The 26,652-nt window shown below is 38.0% G+C and overlaps 1 protein-coding gene across 14 annotated transcripts in view; it reads left to right on the plus strand.

Annotated features, from left to right (window-relative positions):
* LPP (LIM domain containing preferred translocation partner in lipoma) overlaps positions 1-26,652 on the plus strand; it is a 637,546-nt gene that overhangs the window by 246,782 nt on the left and 364,112 nt on the right. The window contains exon 1 of one of the 14 annotated variants that reach the window (XM_070243470.1): positions 9,770-9,856. The exons of the other annotated variants lie outside the window; for them this stretch is intronic. The gene's annotated coding sequence lies outside the window, so the exon portion shown is untranslated. Of the gene's footprint in view, positions 1-9,769; positions 9,857-26,652 lie in introns of those variants that run through there. 14 annotated transcript variants of the gene reach the window in all.

Genomic DNA, 26,652 nt, shown 5'->3' on the forward strand with positions numbered 1-26,652 from the left:
CAGCCGAGCACGGTGATGGATCATAAGTGAGCAAGCAGACAGAGATCAGTTGGCATGCGTGACCAGAGTCGTAGCTGTGCAAGTAGGAGGAACTGATTCTATTCCTGTGAAGAATAATGAAAAACCCTAATCTTGGACTAACTGGGGTAATAATAATAATGAGAAAAGTAGTAAAATTTTCTTAAGTGTTAACTGTGTTCCAAATACTCTTGCAAGCATTTTTTAATATATATATAATTATTATAGAAATATATTAAATTATACATAATAATATATAATTTATATAATATATAATTTAATGTAGTTATGTATAATGTATATGCAATATATAATATATAGCTTGATATATAATATATATACATTTTTATATAAATATGTCCTAATTTAATATACATATGCTCTTTAAATCCTCATAATAATCTTATGAAATAGTGCTATTATTAATTTCCATTTGATGGATGAGGAAACTGAGGCACAGAGGAGTCACATAGCTCTTATGTAGTAGAATTGGACTTTGAACCCAGACAATCTGGTCCCAGAACTTAAACACATAGGGGCCACACTATGCTGTCAGGTTTTGAGGAGATGAAGCCATGAAGGCAGACTTCGCATACCTTTAGAGTAGGACTAAAATCTCTTAGGTTTTTAGATCTATTAGATTGACCTGAGTTTCCTTGCACTTTTTGAGACTGCAGAACAGAATTAATTGCTTAGCCCTAATGTCAGTATATACTACAAACAACGTGAAGAGATTTAGCCACAACAATGAACAGAGATCAAAACATTTATTGTAGCTGTTACCTCTTTTATTAGTTCTTTGTTTCTTTGTTTCTTTTTTTTTGGTGAGGAAGGTTGGCCCTGAGCTAACATCTGTTGCCAATCCTCCTCTTTTTGCCTGACGAAGATTGTCCTTGAGCTAACTTCTGTGCCAATCTTCCTCTATTTTGTATGTGGGATGCTGCCACAGCATGGCATGACAAGCGGTGTGTAGGTCTGTGTCCGGGATGCGAACCCTGGGCCATTGAAGTGGAGCGCACAAACTTAACCACTACATCCCCAGGCTGGCCCCAGTTCGTTGTTTCTTAGGAGTGTGAACCTGAAATACAGCGATAGGTGCCTATTAAATACCTGTTTATTTAAGGTTTAAAGGAAAGAATGAATGGATGATTGAGTCACTTAATGCATATGTCAATCTCTTGGAGGTCTGATCTTGACCTCAGAACGTTTGTTCCACTATAATTAGAGTGGAGTATGTATGGTCATTTTGGTAAAGCAAAATCTTAGTGTAGGATTAAAAGATAACTGTACAGACTGTGAAAGGATGCTGTTAACTAGTTTCAAAATGTATTAGTTTGATTTATTGTTGTCTTTTTCTGATAAAGAAAGGGAGTAGTCTCCCTTAAAGTTGAGTGATTAAGTCACCAGCCACCTTTTCTATTTTGATAGTTGTGGTAATTGATGTTTCCTGGAAATTTTCCCCCTGTTCTATTAATACTGTCAAAGGGGGTTACAGCCGTGACTCACTCCAGGAAGTCAACCATCATTCGCTTCCTCAATCTCACCAAACACTCCTCGTGTACAAAATCAACGACTTCTGCAAATGAGTTACTTTATAGCTCTCAAGAAAGTTCTAGATAATACAGCTTTTGTGGTTCGCTCTGTGCTTCCTGCCATGATGGGGAATATAGCAAAAGTTCATGTTTTGCTTCTTGGTATTCTTGAAATCAGTGACCGGTTCGGTCACCAGTGTGGTATCTTGATTAAGAGAACTCCCACCTGCTGTCTAGCAAAAAAGTCCCTTGGCAGTCATCTTTGCAAAGTTACACCTGGGGACGGGGGCTTTAGCAGTCAGGGGACTTGAGTTCATGAACTCTGGTATAGTCTACACTTCTTAATAGTGTTCACCTGGCTTTATGTTTCTGTATTCATTTGTTCACTTTTTAATTAATTAATTAACACATTACTTCATTCAACGCCTAAGTCTATATCTCTTGAACACCACTATGTACCAGACACTGTCCTAGGCAGCGAGGATACCGTACAGAGTACCTGCCCTCAGGAAGCATCTAGTTACTGTGAACTGTATTGCTGAATTACCCACCAGGAAAACAGATTCAGAGAATACTTAGCCCATAGGCTTATCCTAAAGGAATCAAGCCCCAACTGAAATATGTAAGGTTGTGAAGAATATGGTTATTCATGTTAATTCTATAATTTTTTCTGCCTGGAATTCATCTCATCTGTGACCCATCCCCCTCCTCTACCCGCGTACACGTAAACACTGAAATGGAACTGTGTATTTCGTGTGATACTTAAAATTTTTTACCTTAGATTATAGTAATTTATGTTCATATCTTAACTTTTCTGTAAATTATTTGGGTAGAACCAGGGTGTGGCTCATTTCTGAATCAGGGATGTCTCCTTTTTGACCTTTCCCCTCCCCACCTCTCCCGGCCTCCTAGCATAGTGCCAGATAAATGGTAGCAGTTCAGTATGTTTGATAAATGCTAGCTGTGTGATCTTAGGCAAGTTAGTGAATATCTCTGAGTCTCAGTGTGCTCTTCTGTAAAAAAGAGTATAATAACAGTTCCCACTTCCCAGGCTGTTGTGAAATTTAGTTATTATATTAAAAGTTCTTTTCATGGTGTCTGGCACTTAGTAAGCACTTTCCTATCATTAATAAATGATTTTACTGCTGCTTATGAAGGGTAGCGTTTCCTTCTAGGATTTTCTTGTAGTTCTTTATGATTGATAGAGAAGAGACATGCAGTCTAGGATTTCGTATTACCCTTCCTTATATAGGAAACTAGATGTAAATATGCTGTTTCAGTTGTATACATTTCATATTCTTGTATGGTTGCTGACAAAACATTAAGTCAAATTTATGCTACCGTTTCCCCTCAATGTCAACTCATGGTATCATTAAGGTCTCAGAATTTTTCTTGATACTTATTGCTGACACCAATTTTACCAGAGGTTATGTTAATCAGTGTCATCATTGAGTGGTGCAGCTTGACCTTTGGGGTTTGACTCAGGTCCTTGGTCCTTTGTCCTTTGTTTATTCTGCCTGTGAGCAGAGGAGTCAGGCAAAAAGATTCTGATATCTTCTTACTTCCCTCTTCCATCTTCCACTGGCAGAGAAAAACATCGGGTAAAGAAGGACAACAGAGTGACTGAGAAATTTCTGTGATAAAAAAATGACAACATAATGAGAAATCCAACTATATATATATATATATGAATATATGTGTATATGTCTATATATATATATCAGACATTTGGGTTGACATATTTTTGTGTACAAACAATATGGACCTTTCAAAATGTGTTTATATTCTACCGACATTGAATCCTTACACATCAACCCTGTCTAGTGTCACAGCAGAGATTTATGGTCTCCATTTTACAGTAGGGGAAGTTCAGTGTCAACAACTAGTGTGTTCTAGAGCAAGGACTGAATCCAGATTTTGAAAGTCCTAAGGCAGTTACAATCTTTGACCATGGTATATATCAGAATATACCCGAAGATAATTTAGAAGCATGGATATGGGTTGAAGTTGAACATTCACTTCTTCTTTTGTAATGTTGCTTAAGTTCCTAATAAAAGTAAAACTACAGCAAAGCTGCACTTGTCATCATTTAGGAGCCTTCCTACTCCTCTCCTTCATGTTATCACAAATGCCTCTGTCTATGTTCTGATAACTGGTCCCTGGAAGGTGCAGTCTTAGAGTTGAATGGATGTTCTCAAATCCTCCTAAACTTATTCCCTGCAGTACTCATCACAGTTTCTAATTGCATATGTGTGTAATTCTTTAATCACTGCCTTCCTCCCAAACTCAGCTGTAATCTCCATGGGGGCACCATAGAGTACTCACTCACCTAGTGAGGACTGATGTCAGGCTCAGAGTGACTATGCAAAGTTAAATATGCTCATCATTCTTTCTCCTTTTCCACCAATTATTGTTTCTTTAACTCCTCTCTCAACTGTCCATGCCACCATTTTCCTTTACTCCTCTCTCTCTGTTTTTCTTGCCAGAATCTGATACTTAGATAGTGAATAGTTGGTTGCAAAAACTTCCATTGTTCATACATTAATGGACAGATGGGCAACCTGGGCGACAACATACTTTCTATAATCTGTAGCATCAGGCCAAGTAGGGACTTCCTGAAGTAGGTTTCTTTTGCTTTTCTTGCTCAGATTGTTATGTGACCATGGCTTCAGTTCATACTTTCACTGTGGAAAGTTTTCTAAACTTAAGAATCAAGCTCTGTGTATGGGTTGTTTTATATAAATCCCTTTTGATGGAAACTACTCTTTCAAGGTGCCCAGTGATTTTTACTGTCCTGTCTCAGACTGAGGTGTTTTGTCCTGAGAAAGTCAACTGGTTTTACACAGAAGCGTAGCATCGGAGTGACCCAGTGGAGTTCTGATTGGCTCCTAGGGCTCTTCTCTTATGAACATACTGAAGGGGTTTATGTCTCTATTTGTAAAACCAGTTAGGGGATGACAAAAGCACTGTAAGAAATACACATTTTTCTTTTATTTCAAAGGCAGGATGGAGGCAGATGGACAAGTCAGTTAAGGCATGTTTGTGGTCTGTCCTCTCAGAACTTGATTTTCGCTGCTTGAACTTCGTTTTCCATGCTTTTATGACCGACACACCTATGCAGAGGAACACAGAATATTTACTGAAGGTAGACGAAGCCATTTCTGTACTTGGGCTCCATTTAATGGTTCATTCATTTACCACTATCCCGCAATCCCTGTCTGTTACTGAAAATAATGCAAAGTAAAAGAGCAGACGGCAAGTTCCTGCCTATGTAGCTGCGGTTTAATGCTGTATTGTATAGTGACAAAGTACTGGCCTGCTTTCGAGGCTTGGCTTCATCACTTGCAGGCTCTGTGACATGGGAGAGGTCACTTATCCTGTGGAACTCAGTCTCTCCATTTGTCAAAAGGGGATAAACAGTACTGGCCTGTAGTTCTACTTCAAATCGTAATTGTGTGCAAAAGGGAATTGTAAATTGCAAGTGCTGAACTAATATGAAGGGCTGTTATTATTTCACACCGTGGCTAAGGAGAAAATGGTAGCATGAGTCTTCTTTACCTTTCTTTGCTATTTTGACTCCCGCAGCACAGAGGACTTCAGAACTTCTTTTGCTGACGTTCCTAATCAGCAATGCTGAATCTCCGTGTTGTGTCAGTCCTCCCCAGTCCTTAAGATGGAAACAAGTGTGCCTGTTATAGCTCTACCATGTGCATGACAGGAAAGAATCATGTTGCCATCAGAACCTTAATTTATCAATCTTGCTGACTTAAATTTTAAATTTGCAAGCTTAAGATGATTCATTAACAAAGTATTTTTCGTGCCTTAGCTTTTCTCCAGGGAACAAAAGAAAAGGGCTCACACTCGCGCTTCTCAGAAGCTCTCATTCAGCAAAGGATGGTATGCCCTTAATTTTGTCAGCATGTGTATAAAGAATGTACTTTAAGCAGAGAGTCTTCTCTCTGCAAATACAGTGCATAATTTTCAAATACGGCTTGAAATCTGCCGCAAACCTGTTCAGAATCTCTGTTTTTCTTCCCTTCATTAAAATGTTCCAACCTGGAAATTTCATCTTTGGATATCCAGACATTTTTCACTTCTTGCGAAGAGAACAACTAAATGATTTCAACACTTGAACTACAGGGATGATATCTTTTCAGCCTGCACAGCATTGATACGGTTGAGTTGTATTCTTCTTCTAATAATACAAATAGTCTATGTGTATCTCTGTATGTTTGTATCTATGCATGTATATTTTGAAAAGATAAGAGGTATAGAAATAAATTGGGAGAAGTTAAAAGACAAACATGGGTAAAGTAGTCTTACAACTTTAGCTATGCATCTAAATTCTAAACTTGAAATCAAAAGATTGCATCTGCTTCTTTGATTGCGTACTAACTAGGAAAACATAGCTCTTATACCTGAACTAGATTGTTCTCAGGACTTTGTGAAAGAAAAGATGCAAGCATAAATTAGTTATAGAAAAAGGAAAAGAGACACTAATTCGTTTATTTGTTCATTCATTCATTTAGTCAAGCAATGTTTGAAAACCCATGATGTGTCAGACACTGTTTTAGCACTAAGAATAAACAATGACCAAAGTCTTTGCCCTGCTGGATTTTATGTTGTAAAAAGGAGGAGAATACACTATAAAGAAATAAATATGTAATGGCAAAAATCACACACACACTCACTCACGCGACAGGGTTACGGGATACAGAATTCCCGGTTATTTGTGATATAGAATAGATGTAATTATTTGCTATCAGTTCATCACTCTTAAAGACCTCTGTTGTTATAATAAATTCTTTACTTCATTTACTCCTTCTGCGTCCCATCTGGTGGGGAGTGGGAGTTGTCTGCACCTAACGCTTTTACTTTTCAGAAAAAACAACTTTCTCATCCTCTGCTTGAAGGTAGTGTCTGCACACGTGTGTTTTGTGCTTAATAATCTCAGGAGAGTCCTGTCCACAATTACCTTAAAAAGGCTTCTGGGGCCCCACTGAAATGACTAGAAACAGCTCTCTTTAGTAAGCACACTGGAATTGTCTCATCATTTGAAGTGAGTCTACAGGTTCGGCTTCCTTTTGCCACTCAAATCTCACATGGCCTTTATGAACCAGTGAAAGTAGCAGGTGGCGTTTGGCTTTTGATTTTTCTTAACTCTGTCTCTTTCTGCCCCTCTCCAGGCTCTGTGCCAGTGGGCTATCAAGGTCAACACTTCATGAAACAGACTACAGATCATTCCAGCTCTTTCTTTGTGAAGGCTTCTGTTGGTTACTGTGAATGACGTTTAACCTCTCTGTCTTTAACTCCTAAAGTGACTGCTTTTATAATGCCATCTGAAAGCTTCTGTGGCTTTTCTTTTTCTCGGTTATTTTTATTTAATTTTTAATAATCTAGCCCCTCCCTGCTTTTTTAACCTCATATCCCTGAGTTTTCTTAATTTTTCACTGACTGATTAAATTACCGTACTTATTCCAAAACTCGTCAGCCTCCCTTTGGTGCATTGCTCTCCTTGCCATTTCCTGAGTCCCAGCTCTCAGAACTTTGCTTGCTAACATGTATGTTTTCAAAATATCAATGAAGTAAAGTTGTCTGTAGTAGAATTAGACAGCTTTTATTACTCTGTTTACCTTTTCTGTGTGTCTTTTTCAGCCTTATTTCTCATTTCTAAGCTTTCTAGAAATGTTATGTTTACCATGGAACTGCTGTTTTCATCGTTCTTTTCTAAACTGCAGATGCTGGTGACCACATGACTATTGCAAGAGGAGATAATATCTCTCCTTCAGTTGTTGGCATTAAAGAGATTTTCCAAAGCGTGGAAGCTTCAGGAAGCCTAAGTGGGAGCTGTGGCCTGAATTGTCTAACTCTTTGATGCTTTTGGGTAGAGAACCTTAGAAAGTCTTGAGAAAAACCTCAAAGATCATCTGGGCTGACTGTACCCTGGCTATACCTAAGAATCAGGAGTGGCGCTTTCATAAAATACAAATGTCAGGGCTTCATCCTCCAGAGGTTATGATGTAGTTGTTCTGCAGTGGGCCTGTACATCAGCACTTTATGAAAGCTTCCCGTATGAACCACTGACTTCATCTCACCACCTGATTTTACAAGAAGAAAATTAGATCCAAAGCAAAAGTGACTTGCCCAGGCTCTCATAGCTACTGCTGGAGAATAGAGACAAGAACACGTCTCCTCATTTCTAGTCAGCACTGTTTCCAGCGCATTCCTTAGCATTTACTCTCATTTGTTGTGTCAGCTTGTCTACTCTGGTGCTGAGTGGTGGGGAGAATTCCTGAGTCTGAACCACACAGGAGAGTAGACCAGAGATTGTTCAGTGCTCAAACTATTCAATGTTTTAAACGTGTTGAGTTTATAAGCTGTTGACTCAAGATATAAGGGGAATCTGCATAACCGGTGTATCTGGTTAATCTGATGTAGATAGGTTTCCAAGGAAAGGGTTATAGGATTTAGGTTTAGGACTTAATACATCAAAATGTGGGATGTGTTCATAAGAGGTATTTGTGGCATGTTGTATAGCATCATATTTGTTGGCAAATATCTCAGGTTCAAGTGATGATTCTGTCTTTATGTGGTTTGAGACCTTGGAGAGACTCTGTTCCTTTTGAGCTTTCTTTCCTTTGTCTTTATAATGAAGATATTATTCCCATCTGCCTGCGTTTTAGGAGGGTTCCTTGAGATGACGTGTGTGAAAGCTCACAAATGATAGATACTCAATAAATGTTAGTGGGTTTTGGAGTAAGGCAAGTCTATTTAACATTTGCTACAGCAATAAGATAGGACTAAGTATGTGGACAAATGAAAAGGGTAATTTCTGTCAGTTTTGCCTAGGACATTCAGAAGGAGTAGGTGACAGACTGTGGACAAGTCTCACCTCATGAATCTTGCATGGCCTGTGGTACCAATGAGAGGAAATGTTTGAGCCCCTAGGGAAAATGCTAGTCTTCCCCTCCAACATTAGTATCAAAAATGCATTTTGTACTATTTCTTAGTATACCTGAGGCTTTTTATGTTCATGAATATCTTAGTGAGTCCCAGAATCATACATTCCTGAAAACCCTTGGAAATTAACTAGTTCAGCCTCCCATCCAGAACTTGCATCCTGGATAAATGATTGTGTAGACTCTGCTTGCACATCCAAAGTGATAAATGATTCATTACTCACTGGAGCTTGTTTATTTGTTGGGTAAACCAAGTGTTTGAAACATGTTTCTTATACTGGATTCTGACTTCTTAAATCTTTTGCCTTCTGAGTTAACACATAGCAAGTCTAATCTTTTTTTCCACTTGAGGGCTTTTCTTGGTTGCAAGAAACAGAAACTAACTCACACTGGCCAAGTGAAGGTTGGTTTGCTGTAAGTTGGAAAATCCGAGAGGTCAAAAGCCATGAAGGTGGGAACCACAGTAGCTCTTGGGTCCTTGAAACTAAGAGTTTCAAGACTTTCACTCTGTTGCACTTCCATCGCATGAGTCCATGAACATCCTTGCTCTTTCCTCCTTGTGCACATAAGATCCATTAGACTCTATGACTCCAAGGATGGTAAATTTTCGTTACTGGTCCTCGCAGAGCTTCTGTTTTGTTTTTGTTTTTATTTTTCTTTGCCTCATCCTTTAACCTCATTCCAATTTCCCTTCCACCCAACAGATTCCTGCTGTAATGTGTTTGGAATAGTCTTTATATATCTATGAATCTTTGGAAATATATAATATTTTAATTTACATTGTAACAATATCTAACATTTATCATCCACTTCCCATGTGCTAAGTTCTGTTTCAAGTCCTTTAAATGTGTTAATTCCAATAATTCTCATAACAAACTCTATGACACAGGGGCTGTTAACTTACGTGTTTAATAAATTAGAAAAGTGAGGTGCAGAAAGTCACTTTCCTGAGGTCACATAGCTGATGAGTTAGTAGCTGAGCCAAGATTCGAACCCAAGCAGTCTGACTCTGGACATCTCACTCTTGGCTCTTTTGCCTATAGATCACTGGACTGTGCTGTAGACCTGGTCCTGTTTCTTATCTTTTTCCCTCTTATTGTGGCTCAGCATAGCCTTTTTTGGTTCCCAAATTAAATAATACAAGTATTATTAATTATAAGACATAGATAACATTTGTAGACGGTTTAGATTGTATCAGACATTAAATATATGGATTAGACTGTTTAATTTGAATAGTATTAATTTTTTTCCACAGATGAAAAAAGTTGCCAGCACTTTAAAACTGGTCAAGCATGTATGAGACATGTTTAATCATTTACACAAAGAATGCTCCGTGAACATATAACTGTACGTATGGTATCTCCGAGACACACTTTGCCTACAGAATGGGAACTACTGCTCTACTCTTGCTAATGGGTTTAAACAACTATATTAATTTGCATTTGTTTATATGATCAGCATGGTCTTTTAAAGATCTGTTCACATTGCTGGCCTCCAAGGAGTTTACTGCTTCTGACACTGCAGAGTATTCCAGAGTGTGTATCCACTGCGTTTCATGGATCCGCTTCCCTAGTGATATACCTCAAAGGTGTCTCCAACTCCCTGTTCCCACAAATTTGGCTGTGATGAACATTTTTGTACAAGTGTTCTCAATGATTGGTAGAAGTTAGCTCAAGGTTTGTGGCTAGGAGTGGGATGCTTGGTCCTACTGCATTTTCATACTCAATTTCACTAGGTCTGCCAACAGTTTTTAATATATAGGCTACACTAAGGTCCATTTCCCCCAGCCAAGCAATAGGGTTTTCCTTTTCTCCAAGCTTTCCTTTTCATCCGCGCTACATGGTATCATGACACTTTATAATTTTTGCCGGTGTGATGGATGTAGAGTGGTAACTCCTGGTTTCTGCTTCTGTCCCATGCATGATAAGCTGACTCAGTCTCTCAAAATTACTGGGGAGAAAAGTGACTTGTCTCATAATAGTAGAGTGTCCATTTCTGATCAAATATATATCTAGGATTGCAGTCATAGAGAGTCATGTTGCCTACTCAGTGGTTTCTGTGGGTGGGAATAGATTCTCTGAGAAAGTGTTGTTGCCAGGGTAGGCCATTCTACTGATATTACTGAGGGGTCCTTCTTTCTCCCCTTCATTTTTTCAGTATTTATTGAGTGACACCCACATCCTAGGGATTTTTCTAAGTACAGGTACTTGCGACACAATTCTGAGCAAAAGAGACACGGCCTTTGGTTTTTTGGAACCTCTAGTCTAGTTGGGGGGATAGCTGTTGATCAGGTACCCATGCAAACATGTAACCACAGCAAGTGCTATGAAAGGGAAGCAGAAGGAGCTATGGTTTATAATAGGGGTAGGTGATCTATTTATGATGATATTTTTCAAGGATGTGGGAATGCTGACTGCTGGGAAAGTTATGCATAAGGCAAAGAATATTCAGACAAAGAGATTAATCTGTGCAGGGAGCCAAAGGCAAGAGGGAATCTGATATCTTCAAGGACTGGAAAGACCAGCGTTATTTTGAGGGTTTGGATTCACTTATTTAACACATTTTTATTGAGCACTTACTAGGGTCCAGAATCTGGCAGTGAACAAGACATAGCACTAGGCGGTGAGTGAGATGGAGCTGGGAAGGGAGGCAAGGAGCTCTACCATGCGCTCGTCTCCCTCAAGTTTTCTCTAATTCAGGTAGCCCACGTTCCAATGATAGTTCTTTTTTTATGATCTGGTTTCAGAGCTCTCTTAACCTTCTGTTTACCCTCATCAAAATGTGGTTCAGTTTGTCTGGGACGCTCTTCAACAGGGGCCTGTAGAACTAAGTGTAAGATTTTAAGTCTTACTGTCAAGAAGAGATGTATTGTTGACATTAGTTAAGTTTCCTTGCTGTTATCAGCAAATATCACTCCTTATTTTTCTTCTTTTGCCATAAGCCCAGCAATATATTATGTGTGGTTCAAGGGCACACATTCTGTGCAAAATTGCTATAAAAATAGATCTCTTTTGGGCTCTGAGCTTGGTGTTTAACTGACTGATCTCCACACCTCTTGTTTCTTCTTTTTCCCAGAAAGACTACACTTGCTACATGACAAAGATAGGCTGTTTCTCCTCAGTGTTGTCAGACAAAATGCTTAGTTCTGGGAGTTTATTTTGCTTTTGTCTGGGGTTGATGGAGTCTCCTTTTCTTTTAATTGACTTGTGATGAAAAGGGAAAACAACAATTAAGAAAAGACCTTGGACAATTTCCACCCATTCCTGACTCCCTGACCTTGCAACCTTTACACCTACCGCTTTTGCCCCCTGTGCTCAAAGCCTGTGAGAGGAAAATGGCTGATATTGAGGGGAGAGTTTTTTTTTTTTTATTGGCCCTTGCTTCATTTTCTAAGGGATCAAGTGGACGTATCACATAATGCAAGTGGTCCGTATCAGGGGATAGAGACACCAGACTGGTTTTGCCTTGTCTGTTTGATGGAGTCAGTTTGAGTCCTATGAAGAAGCCCTGCTTTGTCGCATCTTGTTCATTCTTTGTATTTCATGCATCTCTCTTCTCCAAATACTCCCCTACTCTGAATTCTGTTCCTTTCTTGATGCTAGACCTTTTAGCTCCAAACTCACCTCTAACACTGTCAGCTGAGAGAGCCATACGTGAGCATGGTTCTCATTTGTGCATGGTGGCCTGCAGGGCGTAGATTTTAGTTGGTTGCTTAAGATTCTTCCTTAGGTGGACCTCTGTTCTGGGTTCTTTGGTTTCATCTCTTTTAAATCTGTTCCTCCTCAGGCGTCTGTTTCTGACACTGTACAGTCCTGTCATTTCTCTTTGACTCTTCCTTCTTCCACAGGTATTGAGATCCACCTGTTCTACTTCCCCATCATCTCTGCCTTCTCTTGACATCACGCCCCTCCTCTCTTTGGCAACTGGCTTAGTTTTGGCCCCTTAAAGGAATCTGGAACTTCTTATCTCCAGGCCCTTGGCCTCCAACCACTTTGCACATTGCTCTTAATTCTTTCTGAATTCCTTCTGTCTAGAATACACTTTTCATTTTGACCTGATCCTGTTACTGGCCTATTGCCACCTTTACTATATTGACAGTGCCTGTGGGAATAAGTCCCAGTGTGGCCAGGAATCTGTGATCCATTGCTGATTGAATCTGCTTGTTTAACTTCAACTCCAGTTGCATCCCTTTATGCCCTTTGCTCTGGCAAGATTGCACCATGCACTATTGCCTGAAAACAGCACATGAACACCTTCCTTGTGTCTTTACTTGAATTGTTACCTCTGTCTAGAACACTCTTTTTAATGTTTTTACCTTTGCATATCTATTGTACAATCTTTATTAAAATACTGCCTTCTGTAATAAGCCTCCTCTGATTCCTTAGCTGAAGTTTATTTTGATTTCCTTCAAGTTTCTGTTACACTTTATGGGAACTTCTTTTGCATTTCGTAGCATCCTACAGATGAGGAAACGGGGCTCAGTTTAAATAATTCCAAGTCATAAATATAGCAAGTAGAATTAGGGAGGTTCGAACTCACATTTCAACTAAAAATGCCATATTCTTTCCACCATACCATCTTCTCATTCTATATAGTTCTGCCTTATGTAGTATAGTTGAGGGCATGTTACTGGCATCATGGCTACCGTTTTTGGGTGCTTAGTATATTTCAGGCACTGCTTTGCATATCTTGTGTTTATTTAATTTAATAGTCATAAAAATTATTTGAGGCAATCCCCACTTTACGTATGAGGAAGTGAGCCACAGAAAGGTTGAGTAACTTGTCCAAGTTTATGCAGCCAGCAGGTGACAGCCAGAATTCGAACCCAGGCAGTCTGGCTCCATACCTATGCTCCTAACTGCCCAGCAATGCTATAGTGAGTAGGAGCTCAAAATAGAAGCCCAAAGTCATCATTCTCAGTTGACAATATTTGAGAGTTGTGGGCTGGGATATTCCTCAGTAAATTTTCTCAGTGGAAAACCAGCATATCTCTTTGATGTGTGTTTCAAGACCTGAATATTATCCACGATTTCTCAGTAGTGGATATTTGAGAGTTTTAATTTGAGATAAACTAATTGTGAGAACTTTCTTACCTGGAAAGAATTCCACTGTAAAATCTTTATTTGTATTATTTGAAAATAACTCTAGTTTTATGCTTTATACACAAGGATGAGCTAACTGCTCATGTTATGTTCTAGAAGGGATTCACAGTATGTTATTGGAAGAACAGCTTTTAGTAGTGAGCATTTGGAGAAGTATCCCTTATACGAGTGGGATGACACACATTGTTAATATCCTGTTTTTATGTTCATCTTCATAAGAGCTGAGCTTGAATGGAATCATAGTTCTAGGGCCAGACAATTAGAGTGAAAGAAAATTTAATCAACGACATAGGTGCTACTTTGTCAAGTTGTATGGTTTCAAGGCAGTTTACATAGACATAATTTTTAATTGGGAGCCTGATGAAATCTCAAGACTATTATTAATAGTAACACTTGTTGACAAGCAGTGCTAACGTGACAAACCTGACAAGGAGGGAAAATGAGGTACTGACCAGCTATACTGACTTCTGTTCCTAGAAGGATTCTTAAATAGTTTATGTAAAATGAATTCTACAGACTCCCAGAAGAATGTGATTTTCTTGAAACCGAAGACTAGGTTCTATACATTCCTTGTAATAGGGCTCAGTTAATGTTTGGAATGAATAAAACACACTCAGAGGGAGAGTGCTCAAATCTTTGGTTTCCTTGATTAGTGAACTAATTGATATCACATTTGAAATTTAAGTCAGTGAAATTTTATCATTCATTTGCTCTATGAATGACATGAGCCATGGCTGGAAACAGTAGATATGTGTACTAGATTTAAAAATGAGGCATAAAGTGAACTCTTTATCATAATATACTGACTGGAGAATGAGAAGGGCAGTGTTGGTGAATTTTTTGGGGAAAAAAAATTAAAATAAATGGGACCTGCTTTGGATATGGTAAAACCAGTTCTCAGTGCCTAACCTGTAAAGAGGATGGTAGTTTTGTCCCGGATTTTGCAAAGGATCTTTTAATTAAAGGAGCAAAGAAAACTATGGTTGACAAATATGATTATGAAGAAGTAAATCTGCTTTTGTGGGCTCGCTGATTCATGCATGCAGCATTTATTGACACTGTGTCAGAAACCGTGTGCTAAGTACTACTGAGAGTGTTATCAAAGTGGGTCACCACCAATTAGTAGTGATGAATCAAATCAGTGGGTTGTGATAATGACCAGTGAAAACAAACACTTCAGTTATGCATGCATGTGTGTCTGTGTGTATGCATGTACTTACTGTGTATGTGCTGGATCTCGGTGCAAAATGCATCTTTTATTCTGGGTCATGGTCAAAAATATGTGAAAAACCGCTCTGGGGGACATAGAAATCAACCATAATTTTCACCAACAGGGAGCTTACAGGTGAGTAGATATGGATATAATTATAAAACAGAAAGTGATAATGCTATAAGGGAGACACAGGTAATCTACTATGAGAATGCAGTGAAAACAGAAAATAATTTGAATGAAGAAATCAGCAAAGGCTTAGTGGAGGAGACGACTTTTGTGCTGGACTTGAACTGTTGGTTAATTTTGAATGGGATTTGGCAGATGGGCGTCAGGCTGGGGATTGGTGCATGTGGATATGCTGAAAGGTGTGAAGACATTCCATGATATTTCAAAGAAGCGTTGCGTCTATTTTGGCCACTGATAACAGAGCCACCCTTGACTCTCGAGTTTAAGAAGAATCTGAGCACATTGAACAAATAAATAAGCTAAAAAAATGGAACTCGGGTGTTAGGAAATTCCTGTTGATTTATGAGAAAAGAAACTAAGTCCAACGAAGAAAAGTGCATGGAGTGACGTGATAATAGTCCATAATTACTTTGCTTTTAAGATTGCTTATATAGTGATGTAGCAGTCCCTTAGTTCCTGAATCCTTTGAGGAAAGGGCAAGAGGTAACTAGCCAGAGCTGGAGTTAGTCCGTGTAGAAAATTAGGCAGCTCTAGTATTTGCTTTCACTCTTCAGAAACTCTGGCACTACCTTTGGCTATCTAAAGCAGAAATTTACTAAAGAATCGTAGAATTTTACAGTGGAAGAGAATCATTTTGAGAACCATTAAAAGAAGCATTCAGTTTTCTCTGAACATTCAGAATGCCTACGAGCGGTAGATGTGGAATGATGGAATCTTCCCCAGAGTTTGGTCCTATTGAAAAACGGAGCAGGCTTCCTCAAAAGGTACTGAAGTCTTTGAGTTGAATCTGGACAATACTGTTCCTGAGAGATCTGGGAGAGGAGAGACTTCAGTAAGGTAGGAGGTTCGTGCCATGGCAGTAAGATCTTTTCCTAGTCTACAACCTCCCCTTTCTAAACTTGCCGTCTTGTTGTACAGTTAAATAATGGAATTTTAAAAAGTTCCTAGTGCATAGGAAAAATGTACTGGGATATTGGGACATTTGGGTGCCAATCTAATTCTAATTATGTCTTGTTTTTCAAAGAGAGGAAAAGCCGTTAAACTGCTGGAATTTGTCTCAATAGAGTTTCCCCACTGAGAGTGGAATATTAGCTTTGCGCTGTGATGGGTCTAAGCATGTGAAATGCTCCCATGTTTGGAATCACATTAAGTGTCAGTTCTCCCAACACTTGTATTCCTCAGGGCAATGATTTGAGAATTAAAATCCGGTAGTGTTCCCCTTATCTTTTGAGGTCACTGGATTGGTGCTATCCAAATAATAATGACATTATTAATGATAGTTGTGTGCAGCATATTGGTATTAAGCCATGAGCTGATATATGAAGCAGTAGGTTTTGTATTTTTAGTTCATTTCCTTAGGCAAATGCAAATATTGTACTTGCACAGTTACCTCAGGCGTTCACAAGTTAGATTTCCAGTGCAAACAGTTTCCAGTAAATATGAACCAAGTGGTACTATTAGTTTTTCATCCACTAGGCGCCTTTTTAAGCTTCTGAAGAGATAATTGAAGGGGAACTCGGATATGGGGTAAATTGTGGATGTGTATAAAAGATTCAGCAGAGATTTAAGGCACTTCCAACCCACATGAAACATTAAATATAGTGACTGAGACTAGCTTGAAGATGGGCTTTTTCTTGATCCTGAAGAGTTGTCTACTTTTTTATTTTATAAAACAAGATGAGGGCAGTGCGTTTAAATAAGAAATGAAGTGAACACAGTTAAGCTGCTTTACCTTTCTTAGCCTTAAGATTGTGGGGCTTGCTATCATAACTTTTAAAAAACATAGACTTTTCATCTTTTAAACATTTTACTATGGAAAAATTCAAGCATATACAAAAGTAATAAGAATACTATTGTGAACCTCTATGAATATATTATCCAACTCGGGCAGTGATTTGACTTAGGTCTCTGTTGCTCCATCTATATACCTATCCTTCTCCTCCACCTAAGATTATTTTGAAGGTAATCTCAGATATCATATCAGTTAATTGCTATTGTAAATTTTCATCTTTAGTAAGCGTGTCTAAAAGATTCCTTTCAATCAACCATGAAGAACGTGTTAGGAGGCCTCTTTTGAAAGGTATTTATTGATCTTGTGGCTTTTGCATGAGCATAGGTGTGGCTGTGTTATAGTAGAGGGGACTAGAAAATGCATTCTTTTGGTTTGCCTGTTTCTCTGTTTCTGGAGGTAGGCTTAGCTTTGGTGGCACGATAGGGGAGTGTTATTGGATAAGCGTTTAAACTCTAAGTGGCATATTTGGTTGGGCGAGACCCCAGGTTGGTCTGAGTTTACTGTAGTTACCTAGTCAGGTAAACTAGTGCCATCATTTTGCACTGAAAGCAAACAACTAGCATTCTTAAATTATGTAGAATATCTTTTAGTATTCTATTTATAGCAGAGTTGTGGTTTTATTTTAAAAAGTACTGTAAGTAAAGATACTGAAATGAGCCCAGGTTGAACACACTCTCTAAAAACCCTTTATTATGCTGATTTTTTCCCATTCCCTAAGTGGAGGAAGTGGTCTTTGTGTACCAAGTGCAGTGCAAAGTAAGTGTTTGTCTTAGACAGATTACCTAGAAAACAGAGCCTGAGGCAAAAGTGGTTGTTGCTTGACTGGAACAAGCAGACTCAAGGAAGCAGGAGTGAGGGAAAAAGACGAGTGGGACTTGGAAGGAGGACAAGCATATATAAAGGGGTATGTTACGAAGCCGACCACAGCTCCCTAATAGGTGCACCTGATTGCTTGGTTTTACAGCACATCTTCACAAAGGCCTCAGGCACTAGTGTGCCTCAGAACACTCCATTAATAGGAGGAAGGGAGAAGAATGTCTGTGCTGGTTCCTGATTCCCATTGCTCAAAGCGTGTTCCTTCCTGTTCAGTACTGAGTTTTCCAGCAAACCTGCTTTATTAGCTCCATTTTCCAAAATAATTCTCTTAAGTATAGTTTTACATTTTACAATAAAAACCATGGGAAAGAAAATTCTGGGAATCTATTTTCACGAGAACCTGTCTAGTCTAATGTGACCTCAAGGGAGAGATAGGGTTTCATAATATTCCACACCAAACCTAGTTCTGAACTTTAATGTCTGATTATTATCAATAGAATCAGATTAAGAGCATACTTTTCATTTGGGAGCCTTCACTCTGAGATCAAGAGAATGCCTCAGTTACATCATGTTCTGTTTTAGTCAATAGTTTTTACTTTTCTTGTATTCATGAATCTTTTGCTTAAAATTGGAATGTCTACATTCAAGGAAAGATTGCCAGAGAGATGGTTGACAGTTTCACAGCAGCAGTTTGATGAAATCATTTCCTGCACATTGAGAAGTTAGTCAAATGTGTAAAAATTCTAGCTTTAGTTTTGTCTGCCTTATGATGAAAGTTTTTAGAAAGTAAACAGTTGCTTCATTAATTTTAAGACATCTTTCTATTCATCAATGCTAACACCAACTTTTTTGGGTATGTGCCTTTCTTGTTTTTGAATCTGAACAAGATCCATAGAAAAAGGGTACATAGTTCTTAGACTTTGGCTGGGGTTGGAGTGTAGATTTCAAGGCTGTTTAGAGCTCTCCTCACAAATTATCCATATACCCTTGAGAATGGCAGTCTACTTTAGACTGAGTTTCATCCATTCTATACAAAGAGATTGAATGAGATGGTCCTTAGGTATTCTCTCTGCTTTGTCCTTTGAAAATTTTAAATGACTGATCTCCAGGTGAACCTTCTCATCCTTGAGAGAATGGGACTTGAAAACCAAGCTTTGTTTGTTGCAGAAATCTTGACTTGTTCCAGGGCCAGGTACTGTTGCAACAGCATCCTCCTTAATCCATTGGCCTCATTATCAGCAGTGATTTTGTTCCTGGAGAGGGAAAATAGACTATTCCACCTTCTTCATTTACGACTTATAAACATGGTAAAATTTCAGGACACCATGTTCTTAGTTTTTAAAACCATATGTGTAAATTTCACTTCTCAACTTTTATTTGTGAAGAACATTGGTAAAGTGTTGAAAACAAGGAGCATGATTAAGATGGTGAAGAACCAGTTGGTGATTTCTGAACTTGTGTGATTGGGTATGTGTTCCTTGGATAAACTTAATGTGAATTAACGATAGAGAGCAAAGAGTGTCCATTAGTGGAGTAACGCTCACCTCATGTCTAAGTTTACTCCCCTCTAGCCACACCTCAACGGGGAGACTTGGTATTCAATTCTGAGCACTCTGTTTTAAAACAGATAATGCCATCCAAAGAAAATCAGCCAAAATGGAGAGAGTGCTTGACACTATGTCTTATGAGGAACTGTTGAAAGAAGTTGCAATGTAACTTCAAGAAGACAGTGGTCAGGGGTCCCAGAGTGAGATTTGGAGGGCTCCACAGGATAGAGACAAACCAGAAGGCAGAAATAGGAGAGGAGCAGATTTCCATTCAATATAGGGCAAAACAGCTTCTGACAGAGTAATCCAAAGATAGAATGGGCTATCTTAGGAAGGGGTGAGCTCCTTCCCACTGAAGAATTTTTAAGCTCCAACCTAAAGATCCAAGGATGAGTTTGTGGTTTAACGAGCTGGTCTTCTCCTCCAACCCGAAGACTCTTGAGGTGCTACTATGCATTTCTCACTTCCCATAGTCCTCTTAACATAAAAGTATACAGATGATACAAGATGTTTCATAAAAGAAATTACAAACCATACTCTCATCACTCAATAATGAACGTACTGGTATGGTTCCTTCAAGTATTTTTTTTACATTTTATAAAATATAGTACACATATAGAAAAGTTCACATATCATAAATGTACAGTTCAATGATTTTCCTAAATTGAGCTCTTTTGTGTAAAAAACACCCAGATCAAGAAGAGAGTTTTACCAATATCCCAGACTACCCTACTTCCTCAAGAAAATTACTATTGTGGTTTCTAACAGCATAGATTAGTTTTGCCTATTTTTGTAATTGATATAAAAGGGACAATACATGTTTTTCATTTATTGAGTCAGATTTAAATAGCTATACCCTTATTGTTGATAATTTTTATATATACCTAGCCTTATAACAAATGTATTAGAGGTAGGATTTTAATGTCCATGACACCAATATTCTAACATGGGAAATTTAGGTTGTTTTCAGTTTTTCTCTATTAAAGTGTTGTGTATGTAGCTTCCCCATCCCCTCCACCCCCATCTCTCCACTCCTATCGTCCCAAACAGTATATCAGATTGATTCTCATATACGGAATTATTAGATCAAGTGGTATGATGGATTTTTAAAGCTCTGGATTTATTTTACCAAATTTTTATCCTAAAGTTATCAAATTATACTTCCATTAGTAATACATGATAATGCCTGTTTAACCGTATGCTGATAATTTTTTAAAAACATGCCAATTTTATGAGAAAATACTTTTTCATTTCTTAAATTATTAATATGGCAACTTTTTCCACATATTTGTAAACCAGTTTTATATTTGGGACATTTGGTCAGCCATTGTGCTAAATTCTCTTTACACATTACCTCTTCTACTTCTTTAAACTAACTTTTAAAATAGATATTATTATTATTATTATTAAAATTATTCTCATTTTTCAGATGGGGAAACTAGTGGAGACACTAAGTAATATGCCTAATGTATTGAAGCTAATGAGTGGCATGTTCGCGGTTTACTCTAAATTCCAGTGTTCAGCCTAATGCCCTTCTGCCTCTCACATGGATCTCCTTTTCATTGAAATGTTTTTCTTAACTCACTTGTGTATTATTGTATTAGCATCTTTACAAAATTTATATGAGCTTTATCTAAAAGTGTATGTGTATATTACCTTACTGGGCGTTTATTTTCCATTTTGTTCCAATGTGGAAACATGTACAAGTTAGTTTCAATTATTTTTTTTGTTAATATTCAGCTTTTAACCAAACTGGAACTAAATTTGGTTTAAGGTGAGGATCTAAATCAATTTTTTAAATGACTTATGTGTTTTTCCAGTTCTAGTTAATGAATAAGATTACATTTACTCATTAATTTTATCTTTTACTATATATTTATTGTGTACGCATGCATGTTTTGTTCCAATAGTGTCTATCTATTCTGTGTAAACACCTCCCGCCTGCCAATTTCATTTTAGATTTTCTCAGCCACCTTTGCAATATCCTTAAAAAGAGGACTTGCGTGAGTCCTGTTCTGGCTAACTTAATTTTGTGAAATGCTCTCTTCTGTGTCGGAAGACTTGAGCAGCATGCTAGCTCGCCATGGCTGGGATAAGATCTGAGTAGAAACGTTGCCAGCTGTACAGATGTCTTGCTCATCCACCTTTTGGTGAGATGGAGAATAGCTTTAACCAACTTTTGCTCATTGCCTATTCTGTGTTAGACTTTACTGAGAAACTTTTGCCTCCTTTCTGTAATTTGGTCATTGTACCGTCCTTATGAAGCATGAGAACTGTCTTGTGTAGGGATTTTTCCCAGGTTTACATCAAGCCCATGGAAGAGCCAGCACTGGCGCCTGGGTCCGTTCACTGTGTTGCTTTTTACTTTGCATTTTCCGGTGCACACTAAGAAAACTGTTCCCATTCACAGTCTCTCATTTGTAAGTGGTCTTCACACAGTATTGGAGTTTTGAAAGAAAGCAAGGCATAATTCTTCTTCCCAAAGGTATTACTTTATTTAAATAAGTGGAAATGCAGCTGTGTGTTCATCTTTCTAGCTCTTAATCTAAAATCTTTAATAAAGTTTAAGTTATTTGTTATTGAAATCTTGAGTCAGACAGAAAAGTTGGATATCTTGCTTTTATAGAAGAATATTTTTGAGGGGATAGGGAGTGGAAGGAATCATTTTAAGTATAATATGACTAAATCTGCAAGGTCTGATGTGGTCGCTACAAATTGGAATTTGAATGTAAATTAATTAAACAAATAAAATTTAAAAATTTAGTCTTTCAATCACTAGACACATTTCAAACTCTCAACAGCCACACATAATAAGTATTGGCACAATATAGAACACTTCCAAAACTGCAGAAATTTCTGTTGCACAACGTTGGTCTACACAAGTCTACAACTGGATGATTTAGGAAAAAGGAAGAGCAACTATCGAGGTGTACTTTATCAGTTTCTGTACGTTTTAGAGCAAAAAATCCTTTCTTTAAAATATTGGTGATTGATGAAACATTGAAGTATCATGATTTCAAATGATTTCATAGACAATAATCAACAAAGCAGCAAGACAGATAAATCACTGACTACAGGGATAGACCAATAACTATTATACTATCTTATAACTGAGGCGATTAAGGGGTATGCCACAGCCCAGCACCTTAATTATCAGAGAAACAAAGGCAGCAGGTGTTTGAACGAAGTGTCAGAAGTCCTTCTGTTTCTAGACACAAGTGGTCTTCTTACATTTATACCTCTGTTGGTTTGGGATGAGCTGCCATTCAGCGTCCTTTAAATGTTAAGGAAGCTTAAAATGAGACTTTGAATTCCACACCCTGGTCTAATTTCAGACCCAATTCAAGGCTGAGAAAACCTTACAATGAAAACAAACAAACAAAAACAAACTAGAATCCAGAGAGTTGCCATGATCTTTTATCCAGTTAAGAAAGTATGGAATCAGAACATGTAGTGTGATATGTTCTGAGAATTTATTATTTTAAGAATATTCCTGACTGAAATTTAAATAAAAATAAGGCCAAGAGTATATCTTTCCCTTTAGTGACGGATAGAAATGAAACCTAGTTGAATTCCATTTCTGGAATACTCTGCTTTCATTTTCATCCATGGGCAGTTAGGATCTTGTATTTGGTTTGTGACTAAGACGAGTGGGTGGGGATTAACATGAGAAATTCCACAGTGAATGAGTTGGAACCATTTGGTGTTATGTCCAAGAAAGCTCACATGTCCTGGTTAAGGCTGTGTGAAGTGAACTGGACTCTCTTATGTGGTGACCCCAAAGATTGGGTTTAATCCTCTGGTGTGACGGCTTTCACAAGTCTTTTCAAGAGCCTAAGTACCACAAAATACTCTCACAAAAGCCTTCCTTCCAAAGAATGTGTGTGTCGGCTCATGTCAAGAGCTCTTAGCTAAGAACAATGTGCCTAAAGCCATAATCTAATAAACAAACAGATAATCCAGTTCATTTTTGTCTAAGTAATATAATGTCTCTATCAAACTATTTCCTGCACCTTTAGCTCTATTCACAAGGAAAGGGTTCTGCGTGGGAACGTGTGTATATTTTCTCTTAAGAGGAGGGTGTTTAGTTCCTGTGACTGAATGGCTTGTTTTTCTCTTCTGGGTAGCTCTAGTTGTTTTCGGTGGGAATTTTCCGTCTTGGTAATTTGGTATTTTCCTTGGTTTTTATTGTAAAGGGTGGAAATGTGTACACCTTAATTTAAGAAATATTGTTGCATCAACTCCATCTCAGTTAACAAGGGCCAGGTCAGAAAGTTCTCACATGTTTTGAAACCTTTCTGCCAGATCTTTATATACCTATTAAGTCAAAGGGAATAGGCTATTTCCGTGAAGCAAGTTGATAGAATCCTGGGGGGTAGGCTTTGCAAGGATTAACAGCCTAGGTGCTCCCCTTCACCCCGCTGCGTGAGCACTCATTTGTCCTTCGTAGAATTATGGCCTGAGACTGAGTAGAATATAACTTTTTGGGAAATTCTGAATATAAATAGCTTCATTTTTAATGGGGCAGTGAGACATGGGAATCAAGGCCAGGCATAGGTATTGTCCACATTACAAGTTGCTTTTTGCCTGGTCTTGCCTAGAGAATTATTTTTATGTGCTCTCCCTGGTAAGCACCTACTTGCAGTTAGGGTAACTGTCATGTCATGGCATCAAGGGACATTTTCTGACTATTCCTGTTAAAAAGAATCCTGAGTCTCTTTTTGCCATTAATTGGCCCTTGTACTTTGAGCCTTGGAATCATAAACATATCCGTGTTGAAAGGGCTTTTAAAGGCCATTTACTGGGTTTCTTGGATTTATAAAGCTCGGATCTCCTTTATAATATTCATGTCAAGTCGTCTTCTTGCCTCTACTTGAATACTTCTAGTTATTTGGCACTCGTACATTCTCAAACCAGGCAATTTCTCTTCAGTTTTCGCTGTTATGCCTCAGCATTTGTAAGTGCAGCTCCGTCCTATTGATATACCTTTGTTAATGTTTCTGTGAAACTCTTCATATTTTTCTAAACAAACTTGTAATTTTTCTTTCAGATCGTAATAACAGTAAAGGCACATTTTTTTGTGTGTCTTTTAGTCTCAGTTATATTTTTGTCTAAAGAGCTAAATATGCTTGAAAACAAATGTTTCCATCATTTCAAGTATATGCTGTAGATATCTCCACCTTTTTGCTAAATCATAACATTCACTTTTCTCAGTGTAATAGATTTTATCATCCCCTTTTTAAGGCATTGCCATATACCTCATCACAAAAATGCTGCACTACCATTTTTTATTCTGTTTGTGAAGTTCAGAGAGGTGAAGTCACTTTCTCTAGGTCTTAGCTGTCGTCTGTGTGGGTGGGTTCCTAGTCTTTCTGAGTTTCCTTATCGGCAAAATGGACCTAAGACAAGCAATCCCACAGGGAGAGTATGTAACTGGTTTTGCTGAAATTCTAGCTCAAACGTGCTCCTAAAACTCCTCAATGTAATATCTAACAGGGTGTTTCTTTTCTTAAATGTGATATCAAGATGATAGTTGCAAAAAGAAAAGAACAATGTGTATGGAACCAAATGGAACTAATTTAAATAATATATTTGAATTTAAAAATTTGTTGAAATAGCCAAGACTTGGAAGCCTATCAAGGGAGGAATGGATAAAGAAGATGTGGTATTTATACTATATGGGATACCACTCAGCCATAAGAAAGGATGAAATCCGGCCATTTGTGACAACATGGATGGACCTTCAGGATATTATGCTAAGTGAAATAAGTCAGAGGGAGAAAGTCAAATACTGTATGATCTCACTCATAAGTACAAGATAAAAATGACAAACAAACACATAGCAACGGAGATTGGATTGGTGGTTACCAGAGGGGAAGGGTGAGGAGGGCAAAAGGGGTGATTAGGCTCACATGTGAGGTGATGGACTATAATTAGTTTTTAGGTGGTGAACATGATGTAATCTACACAGAATTCGAAATATATTATGATGTACATCTGAAAGCTATATAATGTTGTAATCCAATGTTACTGCAATAAAAAAAAATAAAAATAAAAATTTGTTGAAATATGGTGAAATTTTCAGAAAACTGGGAAACTCCAGAAAATTTGTACCATGAAAGAGCTTTGGCTCTTGTCTTGGCTTTGCCCCTGTTTTGATGTTTTGAGTCCACTTTGTGCACTCTTCCCTTCTTATGGCACTTGTTGTTAGCACAATAATTTGTTCCCCTCTGCCCTCAAAAATGTCCACATCCTGATCTCTGGAACCTGTGGATATGTTGGGTTACAGGACAAAGGGGAATTAAGATTGAAGATGGAATTAAAGAAAGTTGCTAATCAGGTAACCTTAAGATAGAGAAATTTTCCTAGATTATCTGGGTGGGCCCACTGGTACCACAAAGATGGTAGAAGTGGATGGTGGAGTGATGTGATATGAGAAAGCACTCAATAGCCTTTGCTGGTTTTGAAGATGGAGGAAGAGGGCCACAAGACTAGGAATGAAGGTGACCTCTAGATGCTGGAAAACCAAGGGAGTGGACTCTTCTTAGAGACTCTAGTAGGGAATGCAACCCTGCTGACACCTTGATTTTAACCCCACAATATCCATGACAGACTTCTTGTGTATAGAACTTTAAGATAATAAATTTGTGTTGTTTTAAACAACTATTTGTGATAATTTGTTGCAGCAACAATAGAAAACATACACACAATGCTATGTTGAAATTATCTATTTATATGTCTTTTCTCTCCTCTAGACAATGAATTTCTCAAGGGCAACAATATTGTCTTAAAAAAGAATCCTCTTAGCACTGTTCCACATTAAACGAACATAAAATTTCCTGTCAGACACTGGAGAGAACTAGTATTTACTCAGTGTGCATGCACCATATGCCCAGCACTGCCCTAGTTATTGTGCTTTGAAAATTTTACTTACACCCTTGGAACATTGTTTAAGCTTACTGAATCATAATCTTCTCATCTGTAAAATGAGCTCAAGGACTAGACCAAGGATGGCAAACTTTTCTGTAAGTCCAGATAGAAAATATTTTAAATGTTACTGGCCATAAGGTCTTTGTCTCAACTACTCACTTCTACCCACAAAACACAAAAGCAGCACAAGATGATAAGTAAAAGTGACTTTAGCTGTGTTCCAGTAAAACTTTATTTACAAAAACAGGAGATGGGCTGGATTTTGCCATTGTTTGCTGATCTGTAGACTTGCAGACTTCCTTATTCCATTCTAATTCCCTTCTAATATGATGACTTTTTGAGTTTATAAAGTTGTACCATTAATGCCAGTTAAACCATGAAAGCACCAGTAGGACTTGGAGAGGTAACGCAAGTGATGGGATGGGTCTGTTTGTAAGAAGAAACATAATATTGCAGACTCAAGTGCCAGGAAGGGAACTGCCACCATGTCCTTGGCAAACGTACCTGAGACAAATGCTCTTAAGGATGAGACATAGGCAAACTTTGAATGCCAAGGC

Source organism: Equus caballus, chromosome 19, assembly GCF_041296265.1.
Source record: "Equus caballus isolate H_3958 breed thoroughbred chromosome 19, TB-T2T, whole genome shotgun sequence".
NCBI lineage: Eukaryota > Metazoa > Chordata > Mammalia > Perissodactyla > Equidae > Equus > Equus caballus.